We start from the raw sequence: 18,541 nt of genomic DNA on the forward strand, positions 1-18,541 counted from the left end.
TGTGCCTCTTTCCCTTCATGCTTTAATGACTTTACACCTAATCCATAATATCAACAACAAAGAGCAGTCTCACACCTCCTTTTCCAAAGTCAAATACACTTCACAGTCAGACTAATCCTCATTACACAAGCATTAGACAGAGACAGGAGGAAGAGGCTGGACCATTGTTCCTATAAGCAAAGCAATACTATTCGAAGGGAGAAGATCAACCATAAAACAAGGCTTTGATGTCGAGACAGTGGGCTAAAAATAGGAGGGCAGTCAGATCGCTCAGTCAGGCTTCTCAGTTGTTCTCTCTCCCTCTCTGTGTGTGTGTGTGTGTGTGTGTGTGTGTGTGTGTGTGTGTGTGTGTGTGTGTGTGTGTGTGTGTGTGTGTGTGTGTGTGTGTGTGTGTGTGTGTGTGTGTGTGTGTGTGTGTGTGTGTGTGTGTGTGTGTGTGTGTGTGTACAGTATACATGTGTAGCTCCCTTATTAGATAAAGGATCTATAGCCCCTCGAAGCCTTATGTTACTTCTGCTGTCAACATCTCCCACTTAATCATGCTACAGAGGGAACATTATCAAATATAAATCAAGGTACAGAGATGAAAGGGAGAAATATGGATTAACATTACATTTCAGATGTAATTTAAAGCTCACGTCTATAGTATAACTTAAAGATCACATACTGTGGTACTGTCTCACTCTCTCCCTCCCTCCCTCCCTCCCTTTCTCTCACTCTCTTTCTCTCTCTCTCTTGCTCTCTCTGTCTGTTGCTCTCTCTGTCTGTTGCTCTCTCTCTCTCTCTTTCTCTCTTGCTCTCTCACTCTCTCCGTCTCTCTCTCTCTCTTTCTCTCTTTCTCTCTCACTCTCTCCCTCCCTCGCTCTCTCTCCCTCTCTCTCTCTTTCTCTCTCTGTCTGTTGCTCTCTCTCTCTCTCTTTCTCTCTTGCTCTCTTACTCTCTCCCTCCCTCTCTCGCTCTCCCTCTCTCTCTTGCTCTCTCACTCTCTCCCTCCTTCTCTCTCTCTCTCTCTCCCTCTCTCTCACTCTCTACCTCCCTCTCTCTCTCTCACTCTCTCCCTCTGTCTCTCTTGCTCTCTATTAAATGTCCATTTACAATTTAAGGGGTTTTATTGGCATGGGAAACATATGTTTACATTGCCAAAGCAAGTGAAATAGATAATAAACATAAGTGAAAAAAACGATTTAAAAAATTAGAGTACACATTATACTCACAAAAGTTCCAAAAGAATCAAGACATGTCAAATGTCATATTATGTCTATATACAGTGTTGTAATGATGTGCAAATAGTTGAAGTACAAAAAGGAAAATAAATAAACATAAATATAGGTTGTATTTACAATGGTGTTTGTTCTTCACTGGTTGCCCTTTTCTTGTGGCAACAGGTCACAAATCTTGCTGCTGTGATGGCACACTGTGGTATTTCACCCAATAGATATGGGAGTTTAACAACATTTGATTTGTTTTTGAATACTTTGTGGATCTGTGTAATCTGAGTGAAATATGTGTCTCTAATATGGTCATACATTTGGCAGGAGGTTAGGAAGTGCAGCTCAGTTGCCACCTCATTTTGTGGGCAGTGTTCACATTGCCTGTCTTCTCTTGAGAGCCAGCTCTGCCTTCGGCGGCCTTTCTCAATAGCAAGGATATGCTCACTGAGTCTGTACATAGTCAAAGATTTCCTTACGTTTGGGTCAGTCACAGGGGTCAGGTATTCTGCCACTGTTTACTCTCTGTTTAGGGCCAAATAGCATTCTAGTTTGCTCTGTTTTTTTGTAAATTCTTTCCAATGTGTCAAGTAATTACCTTTTTTGGAACACCATTATTTTTGACTCACTGAGATTTACTGTCAGGGCCCAGGTCTGTCAGAATCTGTGCAGAAGATCTAGGTGCTGCTGTCTCTCTCTTTTTTGCTCTCTCACTCACTCACTCACTATCCCCCCCCTCTCTCTCTCTCTTGCTCTGTCTCTGCAAATGGTTTGATATTGGAGCCAATGATTCTATGAGATGAGGTTACTAAAAGGACCAAGCCCAGGCATGTTCAAGGTTGTTGCAGTGGCTGGTAAGCTACAGTATTGCTGTCACTATTATTAACACTGAGTAACTAACTACGCATTTGTAGCCTACTCACTTCTAACTGCCCATGGGTGGAGTACTCAACAGATGTGAGCTGAGTCAAATGGCAACCATTCCAGTGGACTTTGCTCCTTCTACAGCTTCACCATTATATTGATAAGCCAGATGAGAACCCCCTGTATGTCACTCCCCTGGGCATTCCCTCTAGGAAACTATACTGCCATTATGGATCTTTCCTCACAGTGAACTCTACAGCACAGTTTCCCCAAAGTTTGCACATGGTCATTGAAGCATGTCGGGGCTCATTGATCCAGCAGTGTGACACAGGCAGCTTCCCAGTCCATGTCACTCCCTGCCAACCCATTCACAGTAACGCTGAGCCATTCAGGATTCCGCCCATTGATTCTCTACACCCCATTGATTCTCTATACCCCATTGATGACAGGTTTGTGTGTGGGGAGGGAGATCAGTGAAGCCAATGAATGAAAGGGGTCCTAATGCAGAACGTATCTCACATAGAATTATCACAGATAATCAAAAATGATGTTTTGTATAACACATATTAAAAGGTGGGTAGCTTTAAAGACACGGGGTTGTAATGTAGCCTTACCTGACTAAAGTATCTAAATCAATGAAAGAGTGGAATTACCAGTCTGGATCTGCGGTATGTTACCATACAAAGACATGGAGAAGGACAGATTCACCATCAATAGCTGTATTCTACTGTAGTTTGAATGCAAGGTATTTTCATGTGGCACTACAAATCAAATCCCATGCGCCGAATACAACGGGTGTAGATCTTACAAGCCCTTAACCAACAACGCAGTTTTAAGAAAAATAAGACTGGTTACCTTGGACATAATGTCCCTCCAGTCCTACTGGCTGAAAACGAGAGCTTTTAATTCAATCATTCCATAAAGGCATCCCTGCAACCTCAAAGGAGTGTGTGTGTGTGTGTGTGTGTGTGTGTGTGTGTGTGTGTGTGTGTGTGTGTGTGTGTGTGTGTGTGTGTGTGTGTGTGTGTGTGTGTGTGTGTGTGTGTGTGTGTGTGTGTGTGTGTGTGTGTGTGTGTGTGTGTGTGTGTGTGTGTGTGTGTGTGTGTGTCGTTGTCTCATCAAGCCTACTGGAGATACTGACCTTTCCTCCTGGGAGGAATCTAATGTCCGTGTGTGCCTGTATGCTGAGAGCAGAGAGAGGAATGTTTTATCTGCTTTCAAAATAGAAAAAAGCTCTCAACTGCTGCATTAAAAAGCCTGTTGGTCTGTCTGAAACGCAGTGCCCACTGAGGTACAGCCCGGTGAATATAGCTAGATGAAAGGATAAGCAAAAAAGGTCTGAAAACTGCATCGCTCTCTCTCTTTTACTCTTTCTCTCTTCCTATCTCCTTTCTCTCTCTCACTCCCTCTCTCCTCCCCTTCTCTCCCTCTTTCCTCCCCTCTCTCTCTCTTCCTCCCCCCTTCTCCCCCCCTCTTAGTAAAGTACAGTACAGGCTCAGTAGGGTTTCATGGCTTTGTATCAAAAAAGGACATGGCTACCCCCAGGGCTGGCCTCCATCCCCAGGACTATCCTGTTAGAATGAAGGGCTCCATCCCCAGGACTATCCTGTTAGAATGAAGGGCTCCATCCCCAGGGCTATCCTGTTAGAATGAAGGGCTCCATCCCCAGGACTATAGTGTTAGAATCAAGGGCTCCATCCCCAGGACCATCCTGTTAGAATCAAGGGCTCCATCCCCAGGACTATCCTGTTAGAATGAAGGGCTCCATCCCCAGGACTATCCTGTTAGAATCAAGGGCTCCATCCCCAGGACTATAGTGTTAGAATCAAGGGCTCCATCCCCAGGACCATCCTGTTAGAATCAAGGGCTCCATCCCCAGGACTATCCTGTTAGAATCAAGGGCTCCATCCCCAGGACTATCCGACTATAGTGTTAGAATCAAGGGCTCCATCCCCAGGACTATCCTGTTAGAATGAAGGGCTCCATCCCCAGGACTATAGTGTTAGAATCAAGGGCTCCATCCCCAGGACCATCCTGTTAGAATCAAGGGCTCCATCCCCAGGACTATCCTGTTAGAATGAAGGGCTCCATCCCCAGGACTATCCTGTTAGAATGAAGGGCTTCATCCCCAGGACTATACTGTTAGAATCAAGGGCTTCATCCCCAGGACTATACTGTTAGAATCAAGGGCTTCATCCCCAGGACCATCCTGTTAGAATCAAGGGCTCCATCCCCAGGACTATAGTGTTAGAATCAAGGGCTCCATCCCCAGGACCATCCTGTTAGAATCAAGGGCTCCATCCCCAGGACTATCCTGTTAGAATCAAGGGCTCCATCCCCAGGACTATACTGTTAGAATCAAGGGCTCCATCCCCAGGACTATACTGTTAGAATGAAGGGCTCCATCCCCAGGACTATAGTGTTAGAATCAAGGCCTCCATCCCCAGGACTATCCTGTTAGAATGAAGGGCTCCATCCCCAGGACTATAGTGTTAGAATCAAGGGCTCCATCCCCAGGACCATCCTGTTAGAATCAAGGGCTCCATCCCCAGGACTATCCTGTTAGAATGAAGGGCTCCATCCCCAGGACTATCCTGTTAGAATGAAGGGCTTCATCCCCAGGACTATACTGTTAGAATCAAGGGCTTCATCCCCAGGACTATCCTGTTAGAATCAAGGGCTCCATCCCCAGGACTATCCTGTTAGAATGAAGGGCTCCATCCCCAGGACTATCCTGTTAGAATCAAGGGCTCCATCCCCAGGACTATCCTGTTAGAATGAAGGGCTCCATCCCCAGGACTATAGTGTTAGAATCAAGGGCTCCATCCCCAGGACCATCCTGTTAGAATCAAGGGCTCCATCCCCAGGACTATCCTGTTAGAATGAAGGGCTCCATCCCCAGGACTATCCTGTTAGAATGAAGGGCTTCATCCCCAGGACTATACTGTTAGAATCAAGGGCTTCATCCCCAGGACTATCCTGTTAGAATCAAGGGCTCCATCCCCAGGACTATCCTGTTAGAATGAAGGGCTCCATCCCCAGGACTATCCTGTTAGAATCAAGGGCTCCATCCCCAGGACTATCCTGTTAGAATGAAGGGCTCCATCCCCAGGACTATAGTGTTAGAATCAAGGGCTCCATCCCCAGGACCATCCTGTTAGAATCAAGGGCTCCATCCCCAGGACTATCCTGTTAGAATGAAGGGCTCCATCCCCAGGACTATCCTGTTAGAATGAAGGGCTTCATCCCCAGGACTATACTGTTAGAATCAAGGGCTTCATCCCCAGGACTATCCTGTTAGAATCAAGGGCTCCATCCCCAGGACTATCCTGTTAGAATGAAGGGCTCCATCCCCAGGGCTATCCTGTTAGAATCAAGGGCTCCATCCCCAGGACTATCCTGTTAGAATGAAGGGCTCCATCCCCAGGACTATCCTGTTAGAATGAAGGGCTCCATCCCCAGGACTATCCTGTTAGAATCAAGGGCTCCATCCCCAGGACTATCCTGTTAGAATCAAGGGCTCCATCCCCAGGACTATCCTGTTAGAATCAAGGGCTCCATCCCCAGGACTATCCTGTTAGAATCAAGGGCTTCATCCCCAGGACTATCCTGTTAGAATCAAGGGCTTCATCCCCAGGACTATACTGTTAGAATCAAGGGCTCCCTCCCCAGGACCATCCTGTTAGAATCAAGGGCTCCATCCCCAGGACTATCCTGTTAGAATCAAGGGCTCCATCCCCAGGACTATAGTGTTAGAATCAAGGGCTTCATCCCCAGGACCATCCTGTTAGAATCAAGGGCTCCATCCCCAGGACTATAGTGTTAGAATCAAGGGCTCCATCCCCAGGACCATCCTGTTAGAATCAAGGGCTCCATCCCCAGGACTATCCTGTTAGAATCAAGGGCTCCATCCCCAGGACTATCCTGTTAGAATCAAGGGCTCCATCCCCAGGACTATCCTGTTAGAATCAAGGGCTCCATCCCCAGGACTATAGTGTTAGAATCAAGGGCTCCATCCCCAGGACTATCCTGTTAGAATCAAGGGCTCCATCCCCAGGACTATAGTGTTAGAATCAAGGGCTCCATCCCCAGGACTATACTGTTAGAATCAAGGGCTCCATCCCCAGGACCATCCTGTTAGAATCAAGGGCTCCATCCCCAGGACTATACTGTTAGAATCAAGGGCTCCATCCCCAGGACTATACTGTTAGAATCAAGGGCTCCATCCCCAGGACTATCCTGTTAGAATCAAGGGCTCCATCCCCAGGACTATCCTGTTTGAATCAAGGGCTCCATCCCCAGGACTATAGTGTTAGAATCAAGGGCACCATCTCCAGGACCATCCTGTTAGAATCAAGGGCTCCATCAAAAATGGCACCCAATTCCCTTTATTGTGCACTCCTTCTGACCCAGAGCCAACCAAGGCCTTTTATCTGATTTCACAGAGAAAGAGGCTACACAGGACCAAGGAATGTACATTGTGAAAGAAACTACAGTATAAAAGAGAAGAAGGAGAGAGAGAGAGTGAGAGAAAGAGAGGAGGGGAACAAAACACAATGTTTGATTGATTTGCTATGTAGTAGCCGAGCAACGTGGCACACACACACACACCTCTGAGGGAGTGTGCCAGTACTAGGGTCTGGATGGGCCTGTCTATCCCTGTTCTAGCTGCAAAAGGTTGAAACCAGGTAGTGTGTGTGTGGGTTCTGTGAATACACACACACGTTTTGAAGAGAGTGCCAGTCCTTGGTCATTGACTGGGTTCATCCCCTTGCTTTGCACACACACAGCCCGTTCCTTCCTGCTGGTATAGGGGTGTGGCCCACCTTATATCGCTCTCTCAGTCAACCATGAAAGCCTACCTAGCCAATACCTGGAAACTCCTCTGTAAGGTAGGGCACTTCAAAACCCAGCCCACAGTTTTTCTTGTTTTTCCTATTTTTTAACACATGCATAGTATTGTAAATGTGTATGCTGGAGAGGGTGTGTGTGAGCATGTAAAGGAACATGAGATAGAGTGCAAAAGAAAAGGAAGCCCTGAGAGCACTGCAGAGATTCAGCCAGCCAGGACAGGAGAAGCAGGTGTGTTTGTGCTGGTGTGAAGGTGCGCGTACAGGAGACTCTGACAAATGAGCTGAGATGGAGAAAATGGCTCGTGATTAGGACACATTGGCTGCTAATTGTCTCTCATTAGCATTTAAAAGTAAGTAAGGTGTGTGCGTGCGTGCGTGTGTGCGTGCGTGTGTGCGTGCGTGTGTGTATGTGGCAAACAGGATCAAAGGGAAGCGCAGGGAGAAATGGCAGCACCCTAATTCACTGTCACATGATTAGCTCCCTGCACAACGGATAGGGTCACGTTCATTAGCTCCCAGTTGGAACAAATATTTTGCAAGGTTTTTAGAAAGGCAATTCATTTCAAATGATGGTGCTACCGCTCTCTGTTATTTTGCTTGGAAGGACAGGAGTTTTTCCGGACCAAATGACTACAGGATATCTACTTGTAGTAAATACCTAGAGGCCAGGGGGTTTTCCTAGTCAGGTCACATGGTTAGGAAATACTCCAGGCCCTATAGTCAATACCATTCAGATATACATGTATATATAATATAATGCATTTATAAACATCTCAAAAGATTTTGACAAATGAATGCACCTCTTACCTGGACCTGCATCATTCACATAGAAGAGTGACAAGTGCTATAGAAATAGAATAATATCATATCTCTATGGATACGTGGTATACACGCATTCACCACCATCAGGTGAACTGAACTGGTAGAGCGACCATACAGTTTAATCATGTGGTGCCTTGAAGTGTTTCACACTCACTGGGCAGCCAGACAACCAACACAAACCTAACCCAACTCAAACTACACTACCAAAAAGAAAAGGTAAATAAAGAAGCAATGTCCCATGGCCTGCAGAGTTCAGGTTCAAATGTGGGTAATATACAAAACCTCTCCACTAACTCTCACCTTTAATTACATAAAGAAACAGCATCAAGACATGGTGTGCTGTGTCATGTACAGTGAACATTAAAGAGCCAATTTGTAAATCGCTCTGGATAAGAGCGTCTGCTAAATGACTTAAATGTAATGTAAATGTAAAGAGAGGGTGCCGTTCAATGGGATTGCAAAGTTACTGTTACATGTTTCAATGAGCCGATGTAACATGTCGAAACATTGTAACACACGTTGTGTCTGGCCACCGTCAATTTCCAGATACTGGACACAATGTAACCATGTTATAACTGTGTAGTGATTGAGGAATGTAGCTGTTGTAGGCTATCTATCCTCTCTAAATAATATGGAGGACAGTTATGCAGCCTTTACAAATCTTACTATGCATAGTGCAATTCCTGACTGTAAACAGAATATAAATAGCTTGCAATCACAGCCCGGGATCCCTACAGTCCCGTTATATAATCACCAAAGCTAGGAGTGACATCACGCCACGCGCAGTCGAGCAACCACTAGCCGCACACATCGGACCCAATGTCCTTTACCAACCAGCCAGCGTCAATGAAAAGTCGACGGTAGCCCGCGTAGTAACATTTACACTCTCCCTCGGGAATGAAGGGCATGTCATATAGATGTATATATTTTTGTAATTGTACCGGTTAAATTAAGTAGGCTAAGGTACGTTGGTTTGCACTGTCTTTGAAGAATAAAAAGCACTTCCGCGATGGAATTAAACTGAAATGTCTCGCGCTATCAAACCCTTGTCAAATGCTGGAGTGGACATACGGCCACGTACGCACGTACCACAACCATTGCATAGTGGACGGTTAGCCTACTATAAATACGTCTTACTTTATGCAATATACAATCTTTCTGGGTGGAGTGGCGCAGTTAGTGAGCTTGCCCTACACACCAACCCGCCTGTGAAAAACACTCCTTGCTCTATTTCAATTCCGCGAAACCAACGCTCACTTATGTCGCACTAAACAGTTAGCTTGCATTTTTATTTCGAAATGACAAGTGCATGATTTTAAACCACAAACAACCTTCTATCCTCCGGGCACAAAAAAATAGGTCAGAGTGCGAAGTAAACATTTCCAAAGCTTTTGGAAATAAACCAGCGCTCTCTTTGCGCGTAGCTACCTTTCCTAGTTCCAGTTCCAGCCATTTTTCTACCGCAACAGCTCAGCAAAGTGTAGTGACAACAAGGTAGAACCAGACAGCGACAGTATCGGGCAGTGGCAGTATAAAATGAATTGAGCTAGTACTTACTGTAAGGTGTAATGGTCTGGTAAGAGTTTGTCTCTTCTTGTTGCCAGGGCTCCCTGTTCCTGCGCTGACGATGGAATCGTTTGCCCTCTACTCGGAATGATGTCTGCAGCGCGGAGCTAATAGCTGTACTGCTCTATGCCCCCACCCTCAGAGATCTCTCGAGAGTGAGATAGAGAGGGAGAGGCGAGAGAGGCAGAGAGTGGGAGATAGCGTAGTGTGTGTGTATGTGTGTGCGCGCGCGCGCGTGTGTGTAATACAAATATGGAGCAGTTGGCAGTCTTAGTAGTAACTCAGGGTTTGTACTGTGATCTGTACAGAATTGAGAAAAATGGAAACGAACAACTGACAGGCAAATTCAGTCCACAAATAGTGAATCACTAGACTAACACTTCAACATGTCAATGGAATTGAGTCTTTCCATCTCATATGTATGTGCTTCGACAAGAACTCAGAGAAGAAAGAATCATACCATTTTCAATGTAGCCAGTATAACCATCAAAATAAGATGTCATATGCCAAAAATAAAGATTTTGCAAGAAATTCTAAATAACAGTTACTATAAGCTCCTTTATATCCACTCAACAGAATAAAAAACGATGAAACTGAAAGACTGACTGACCAACTGACCAAGACTGACCGAAACCCAGCCTAAAACCCCAAACAGCAAGTGCAGGTGTAGAAGCACGGTGGCTAGGAAAAACTCCCTAGAAAGGCCAGAACCTAGGAAGAAACCTAGAGAGGAACCAGGCTATGAGGGGTGGCCAGTCCTCTTCTGGCTGTGCCAGGTGGAGATTATAACAGAACATGGCCAAGATGTCCAAATGTTCATAGATGACCAGCATTAATGGAATTTTTCCTATTTGTTTTCTCTTAAAACCTGTTGAGGATAGAGGGCGCTATTTACACTTTGGGGGAAAATCGTGCCCAATTTAAATGGCCTCGTACTCTATTCTTGCTCGTACAATATGCATATTATTATTACTATTGGATAGAAAACACTCTCTAGTTTCTAAAACCGTTTGAATTATATCTGTGAGTAAAACAGAACTAATTTTGCAGCAAACTTCCTGACAGGAAGTGGAAAATCTGAAATCGATGCTCTGTTCTAGGGCCTGCCTATAAATGTGCTTGATATTTATTAGTATACATGCACTTCATACGCCTTCCACTAGATGTCAACAGGCAGTGAGAGAAGAAATGTTGTGTATAACATGATCTGAGGTCGAATAAAAGCTCTTGGCATGACGTGACCCCAATTTCCTGTTTTCTGGAACGCGCGAGAAGTGACCTGGTATTGCCTTCTGTAAAGCTGTCGTTATAGATGACTAATATCTCTGGCTTTGATTTTATTTGATACATGTGACAATATCATTGTAAAGTATGTTTTTTCAATATAGTTTTATTAGATTATTGACATTTTTTCGGGACTTTAGGCGTGTTGCTTTGTCTGCGTATGTTCAGGAAGGAGAGCTTCGCGCCACTTTGCTAGCTTTCCGTGCTAATTGACTGGAGAAGAGGACATTCTAAATCCAAACAACGATTGTTCTGGACAAAGGACCCCTTGTACAACATTCTGATGGAAGATCATCAAAAGTAGGACCCATTTTATGATGCTATTTCATATATCTGTCGAACATGTGAACTAGTAGTTTGCGCCCAGATTTTGGGCACGCTCTCGCCATAACGTAAACTGCATGTCGTAATGAAGTTATTTTTAGAATTCTAACACGGTGATTGCATTAAGAACTAGTGTATCTATCATTTCCTATACAACATGTATTTTTTAGTAATGTTTATGAATAGTTATTTGGTCAGAATATGTGAGTGTCAGAAAAATATCCGGACGTTGTGGGAAAAAGTAGCTACGTTAGCACAATGTATAACCACTGATTTCAGCTCTAAATATGCACATTTTCGAACAAAACATAAGTGTATGTATAACCTGATGTTATAGGACTGTCATCTGATGAAGCTTATCAAGGTTAGTCAAAAATGATATATCTTTTGCTGGTTTGTTACGATCGCTAACTTTTTGCTGCTGGTAAATGGCTTGTGTTTCTGGCTATTGTGGTAAGCTAATATAATGCTATATTGTGTTTTCGCTGTAAAACACTTAAGAAATCGGAAATATTGTCTGGCATCACAAGATGCCTGTCTTTCATTTGCTGTACACCATGTATTTTTCAGAAATGTTTTATGATGAGTATTTAGGTATTTCACGTTGGTGTCTGTAATTACTCTGGCTGCTTCGGTGCTATTTCTGACAGTAGCTGTGATGGTAGCTGCAATGTAAAACTGATTTATACCTCAAATATGCACATTTTTCAAACAAAACATAGATTTATTGTATAACATGTTATAAGACTGTCATCTGATGAAGTTGTTTCTTGGTTAGTTTGGTTGGTTCTTGGTTAGTTAGGTTGGCTTTGTGCATGCTACCTGTGCTGTGAAAAATGTCTGTCCTTTTTTGTATTTGGTGGTGAGCTAACATAAATATATGTGGTGTTTTCGCTGTAAAACATTTAAAAAATCGGACATGTTGACTGGATTCACAAGATGTGTATCTTTCATTTGCTGTATTGGACTTGTTAATGTGTGAAAGTTAAATATTTCTCAAAAATATTTTTTGAATTTCGCGCTCTGCCTTTTCAATGGAATGTGGGAGGAGTTCCGCTAGCGGAACGCTGGGGCTAGACAGGTTTTTAAGCAACAAGAGACTTGACCAAATAGGCCCCACCCTTGTACTGAACTCTCAGATTATCCACATGTACAACTACCTTGAATATCTGCAGTTACAACACAACAGTCTTAATACATCTCTATTAGAACTGTGGCCATGATAGAAGGCCACCTATTATTTCTCATTGATAGAGTACATGATTGTATCCAGTAATAGCTCCATTTGTAATAGTATTAGTCACTGTCAGATAAATGTATAAAGTACTCAATGCTCTGGGATTTTATTCTCTGAACTTTTATTTTCCTAGCATGAGGACAGAGAGGGACAAGAGAGAGAGAAAGAGAGAGAGTGAAAGAGGGGGAGAGAGAGGGAGACAGACAGAGAGAGGGAGAGGGAGAGAGAGAGAGAAGGGGAGAGAGACAGAAAGCGAGTGAGGGGGAGAGAGAGAGAAGGAGAGAGGGAGAGAGGGAGAGGGAGAGAGAGAGAGCGAGAGAAGGGGAGAGAGACAGAGAGCGAGAGAGGGGGGAGAGAGAGCGAGAGACATCCCACTTCTGCTAGTCATTCAATAAGTGCTCCATTGTCTCCTGTTCTATTGCGTTGTCACATGTACATCAAGAGAAACTGGCATGGAGAGAAACAGGGGGTTACGTTACCTTCCACATGTCTGCTGCAGGAGTAAAAGCAATGCAGGGTAGTTGAGGTCCTAGCTTGAGGACAGCATCCACATCCATCGACATACATGTCTTTTCGAAATACTTTTTAAACCTTTGTTCAATTTAGTAAACATATATTTAAAAACACTGAATGTGTCCATATTAAGATCAACTTAAAGACAACATTTGACCCATAATGACATCACCTGACGATTAGCACAAACATCCCAATTGACAATGAGTCCTAACCCTCAGCTGTATACTGTAAGCACTGGGATAGTGTAGAGAGGTGGGGTGGGATGGGATGTCTGTAGGGAAAATGACAGGGTAGAGTTGAAGGTCAAGGTGTGCTGGAGGAATAACAGGGAAGACTCTGGGGACCATACAGACACAGGAAGGAAAGGTAGAGGGAGTCCTCATGGACTAACCCATATTTTGTGGGGGAGGTAAGCAACTAAATACATTTCTTAATCTTAAACCTTTTAATAACATAACTAATGATTTTAAATGATACATATATGTTTTTATATTTTCCTGTTCCTTTGAATAGGCCACATTTCCTTACTTAGAAGTTGGCTTGGAATGTGTATATATTTGCATATTACATGTCACATAGTTATGAAGAGATTCGGGAGACAGACGCAGGAATGAGTAATCGTTTTTCTTAAAATTAAGTCCCAAATTACGATGTGTCGTGTAAAGGCACCGGGACAAAGACCAAACAAACACGTAAAAAAAACACAGGATTGAAACCCAAACAAAAGATTGAGGAGTACCAGTGTAACGGATGTGAAATGGCTAGCTTGTTAGCAGTGGTGGTGCGCGCTAATAGCGTTTCAATCGGTTACATCACTCGCTTTGAGACCTTGAAGTAGTGGTTCCCCTTGCTCTGCAAGAGCCGCAGTGTCACGTTCTGACCATAGTTCTTTTGTGTTTTCTTTGTTTTAGTGTTGGTCAGGACGTGAGCTGAGTGGGCATTCTAGCCCTGTACGCCCTGTGCGCCTTCACGGTCCGGTCTATCCGGTGCCACCTCCTCGCACCAGCCCAGTATCACCAGGCTTCCTGTGCATCTCCAGAGCCCTGTACGCACTGTTCCTTCTCCCCGCACTCGCCCTGTGGTGCGTGTTCCCAGCCCGGTACCACCAGTTCCGGTACCACGCACCAGGCTTATAGTGCGCCTCGAGAGTCCAGTGTGAACTGTTCCTGCTCCCCGCACTCGCCCAGTGGTGTGTGTCTCCAGTCCGGTACCACCAGTGCCGGTACCACGCACCAGGCTTATAGTGCGCCTCGAGAGTCCAGTGTGCCCTGTTCCTGCTCCCCACACTCGCCTAGTGGTGCATCTCCAGTCCGGTACCACCAGTTCCGGCACCACGCACCAAGCCTCCTGTGCGTCTCCAGAGCCCTGTACGCCCTGTTCCTGCTCCCCGCACTCGCCCAGTGGTGCGTGTCTCCAGTCCGGTACCACCAGTTCCGGCACCACGCACCAAGCCTACTGTGCGCCTCAGCAGGCCAGAGTCTGCCGTCTGCTCAGCGCCGCCTGAGCTGCCCGTCTGCCCAGCGCCGCCTGCGCTGCCCGTCTGCCCAGCGCTGCCCGTCTGCCCAGCGCCGCCTGCGCTGCCCGTCTGCCCAGCGCCATCTGAGCTCCCCATCTGCCCAGCGCCATCTGAGCTGCCTGTCTGCCCAGCGCCGTCTGAGCCGCCCGTCTGCCCAGCGCCGTCTGAGCTGCCCGTCTGTCCAGCGCCATCTGAGCCTCCCGTCTGTCCAGCGCCATCTGAGCCGCCCGTCAGTCAGGAGCCGCCAGAGCCGTCCGTCAGTCAGGATCCGCCGGAGCCGTCCGTCAGTCAGGAGCCGCCAGAGCCGCCGGTCAGTCAGGAGCCGCCAGAGCCGCCGGTCAGTCAGGAGCCGCCAGAGCCGCCCGCCAGTCAGGAGCCGCCAGAGCCGCCCGCCAGTCAGGAGCTGCCAGAGCCGCCCGCCAGTCAGGAGCCGCCCTTCAGTCCGGAGCTGCCCTTCAGTCATGAGCTGCCCTTCAGTCATGAGCTGCCCTCAGTCATGAGCTACCCCTCAGTCCTGAGCTACCTCTCAGTCCTGAGCTACCTCTCAGTCCTGAGCTACCCCTCAGTCATGAGCTACCCCTCAGTCATGAGCTACCCCTCAGTCATGAGCTACCCCTCAGTCATGAGCTACCCCTCAGTCCTGAGCTGCCGCTCAGTCCGGAGCTGCCCCTCAGTCCGGAGGAGTTTCTTCAGTCCAGAGGCGTCCTTCAGTCCAGAAGTGTCCCTCAGTCCTGTGGGCCCATTTATTAGGGTTCTTATGCCAGGGTCGGCGGCGAGGTTCGCCGCTCAAAGGAGGACACTAAAGCGGACAAAGACTATGGTGGAGTGGGGTCCATGTCCTGCGCCAGAGCCACCACCGCGGACAGATGCCCACCCAAACCCTCCCCTATAGGTTCAGGTTTTGCGGCCGGAGTCCGCACCTTGGGGGGGGGGGGGGGGGGGTACTGTCACGTTCTGACCATAGTTCTTTTGTGTTTTCTTTGTTTTAGTGTTGGTCAGGACGTGAGCTGAGTGGGCATTCTATGTTGTGTGTCTAGTTTTCCTGTTTCTGTGTTTGGCCTGATATGGTTCCCAATCAGAGGCAAGTGTTGGTCGTTTTTTCTCTGATTGGGAGCCATATTTAGGTAGCCTGTTTTGTGTTGGGTTTTGTGGGTGGTTGTCTTCATGTCTTCGTGTGTCTGCACCAGACAGAACTGTTTCGGTTTTTCACATTTTGTTGTTTTGTATTTTGTAGTGTTCACGTTTATTGACTTTAATTCAAAATGATGAACACTATCCACGCTGCGCTTTGGTCCGATCCTTCGTCCACAGAAGAAAGCCATTACACACGGCTTTTGTGGAGCGATGGGTAACGATGCTTCGTGGGGGACTGTTGTTGATGTGTGCAGAGGGTCCCTGGTTCGCGCCCGGGGCGGGGCGAGGGGACGCCATAAAGTTATACTGTTAAATTGGTGCCGTGACCCGGATCACTGGTTGCTGCGGAAAAGGAGGAGGTCGAAAGGGGGGTGAGTGTAACGGATGTGAAATGGCTAGCTAGTTAGCGGTGGTGCACGCTAATAGCATTTCAATCGGTTACATCACTCGCTTTGAGACCTTGAAGTAGTGGTTCCCCTTGCTCTGCGAGGGCTGCGGCTTTTGTGCAGCGATGGGTAACGATGCTTCGTGGGTGACTGTTGTTGATGTGTGCAGAGGGTCCCTGGTTCGCGCCCGGGTCGGGGCGAGGGGACGCCATAAAGTTATACTGTTACACCTCGAATAAGAATAAATACACATGCGCACAATAATTAACCCACGGGACGAGACCCGTAATCATCTGGCAATCCACAAGGGCACGAAAGCCCAAAACACGCAGCACAGGTACACGCACCCACGGACATTGTAACAATAATCAACAGACAACGGACACCAAAGGGCTTACACAAGTACTAATCAGTGGGAACAGGGGACAGGTGTGCGTGATGAAAGTTCTAGAGGGAACCGTGACATTACATCTAAAATAATTAGGAAATGTTTTACATTCTTCCCTGAATAATCCCTGTCTGTACCTGTCCTGAATGTCTGTCAGTCTGCCAGAACTACCCTCAATGCTGCAGTCTCTGTTCCATCTGAAACATGCTCACCTGTGGATTTAGTTGCAATTTGCCTACTGTTTTTATCCCTGCCTGGATTCCATACCATACAATACTGTACATAGCATGTACTAACCCTATTGTGGTATGTAACTAATGTATGTGTACCAACACCACTGTGGCATGTACTAACCCTATTTAAATAATAAGGTACGGGGGTGTGATATATGGCCAATATACCACGGATAAGGGCTGTTCTTACGCGCGACGCAGCACGGATTTGCCTGGATACAGTCATTAGCTGTGGTATATTGGCCATATACCACAAACCCCTGAGGTGCCTTATTGCTATTATAAACTGGTAACCAACGTACTGTAATTAGAGCAGTAAAAATATGTTTTTTGTCATACCAGTGATATACCACGGCTTTCAGTCAATCAGCATAGTTGAATACTCCTTTCTGATTGGCTTGAAAGGCATTCTAGAGTGTGCATTATTTCCCTATAATGCACAGTGTATTTGCACGGTAGAATTCAATGGCTATAGTTCATTTTTACATGTTTTGTTTGAGCTGCTTTTGAAAGCACAGGTGAATTGAAAACAGTATATGTATTGTTGAATTCGATATTCATAACAGCAAGCTAGTACTGATGGTTTGGTTAGCTAAACTAGCAAGTCTGTTTGTTTGGTTACCACGGCAACTACTGTAGCTATCTAGTAAATTTGCTAGCTACTTCAGTGGATGTTGAACACACATCTACCGGCAACTGAACACATTTCTAGCGGCAAATGTGTTAATTTATAGCCATGGTATATAATGTAACTCTGTGGAAGGTTTATAAGCGCGGGTTTATAAGCGCGGAAATCGACCCTGGGTTTATAAGCGCGGAAATCGACTTTGCCGCTTGAGCATGGTTTTGCGGCACAGTCGATAGCGCGCCGGACCTCGGGCTAGGAGGTCGAGAGTTCGAGACCTGCTCCCTGCTGTTTCATTACAGTATGTTCCACTCCGCTAGCTGCTTGTTCATTATTTTCCATTGAATGCATAGCCCCTCATTGATTATCCCTTACATGTAACTAATGTATGTGTACCAACACGACTGTGGCATGTACTAACCCTATCTACTATATGAACCAACCCTACACATAATGCATATAATAACACCATTATATTTGACATTTTATCAATACCTAACAATCGCACTCTCGCCGTCTGCTCTCGTTGTGCAAAGTGTACAGTCCGGGATATTAAACAAGATGTTCTGGTGTTGCTGTATTTTTTTGCACACAGGCTTGCTCTAGTACTCTGTACACCCCCTCCAGGGGAAAGGTGGAAGTGTTACAACTTTAGAGACATGGAAGTAAAGTGGCAGCATGTGTTGTATGTTGTTACCGTCTAGGACCACTTTTCAAACAAGTGTTTTAATTAATACTTTTAAGTGCTATCATCTGGGAACGCATTGTACATATTTGTACGTACAATACTGTTCATGTCTTTTTGCCCAAATAAAATTCAATTCAGCATGTACAGTACAACTGCACATTACATTGTTATAAAGTAGCTATAACAACTGAAAAAAGTGTTGATCTATACATAGATATATATACACAGCCTTTAATCTAGTGTTAAAAAACGATGCATTATGTAACTTAATCCAATATACTTTTAACATGCAAAACTGCCATGTGAGTATCTCAATAAAGTTGAACTATATCTGATCTGGGCCATTGGTGGACCACCCCTTTCCTGCAGTCAAATAACCAAATCGCCGTCTAGTGGTCAATATTGTTCATAATTTCATGATTAATATTATCAATTTTTTTATCTACCTGACAAAACTCAAATGTTTCAAACGGTTTTGTTATATTTCAGTCTTCTGTGATGTATATAAAGTGTAATATTATGATGCAAACTCAAAATGTAATACATTTCAACTCTATATCTGACATGATACAGGTGTCTTATTTTTTTATGCCCATAACCATGAGGTGTATAATTTTGTTCAAAAATTGTATTTATTTAAGACTACCAAGAAACACTCTGTGTGACCCTAATTTAGCCCACTGCAGTAAAAGGTTAAATCCATTGTAAAGTGGAATTAGAATCTCCAGGCCCACGCCCTGAGCTAAATTTGAAAATACAAAAATCTGCTTCATGCTTTCTCACACATCCACAGGGGCGGGAGACAGAGAGAGTAGGGACACAGAGAGCAGAAAGAGAGAGAGAAAGATCCAGAGACTGACAACATCATCATAATGAATAAATCCAGCAGATCAAAAG

At 45.4% G+C, this 18,541-nt stretch overlaps 1 protein-coding gene across 3 annotated transcripts in view; it reads right to left on the bottom strand.

The window, feature by feature from the left end:
* atxn1a (ataxin 1a) overlaps positions 1-9,473 on the bottom strand; it is a 191,433-nt gene extending 181,960 nt beyond the window's left edge. For all 3 annotated transcript variants that reach the window (XM_055876640.1, XM_055876638.1, XM_055876639.1), the window contains exon 1: positions 9,305-9,473. The gene's annotated coding sequence lies outside the window, so the exon portion shown is untranslated. The remainder of the gene's footprint in view (positions 1-9,304) is intronic.
* Positions 9,474-18,541: the final 9,068 nt, after the last annotated feature.

Source organism: Salvelinus fontinalis, chromosome 22 (genome assembly GCF_029448725.1).
Source record: "Salvelinus fontinalis isolate EN_2023a chromosome 22, ASM2944872v1, whole genome shotgun sequence".
In the NCBI taxonomy this organism is placed as follows: domain Eukaryota; kingdom Metazoa; phylum Chordata; class Actinopteri; order Salmoniformes; family Salmonidae; genus Salvelinus; species Salvelinus fontinalis.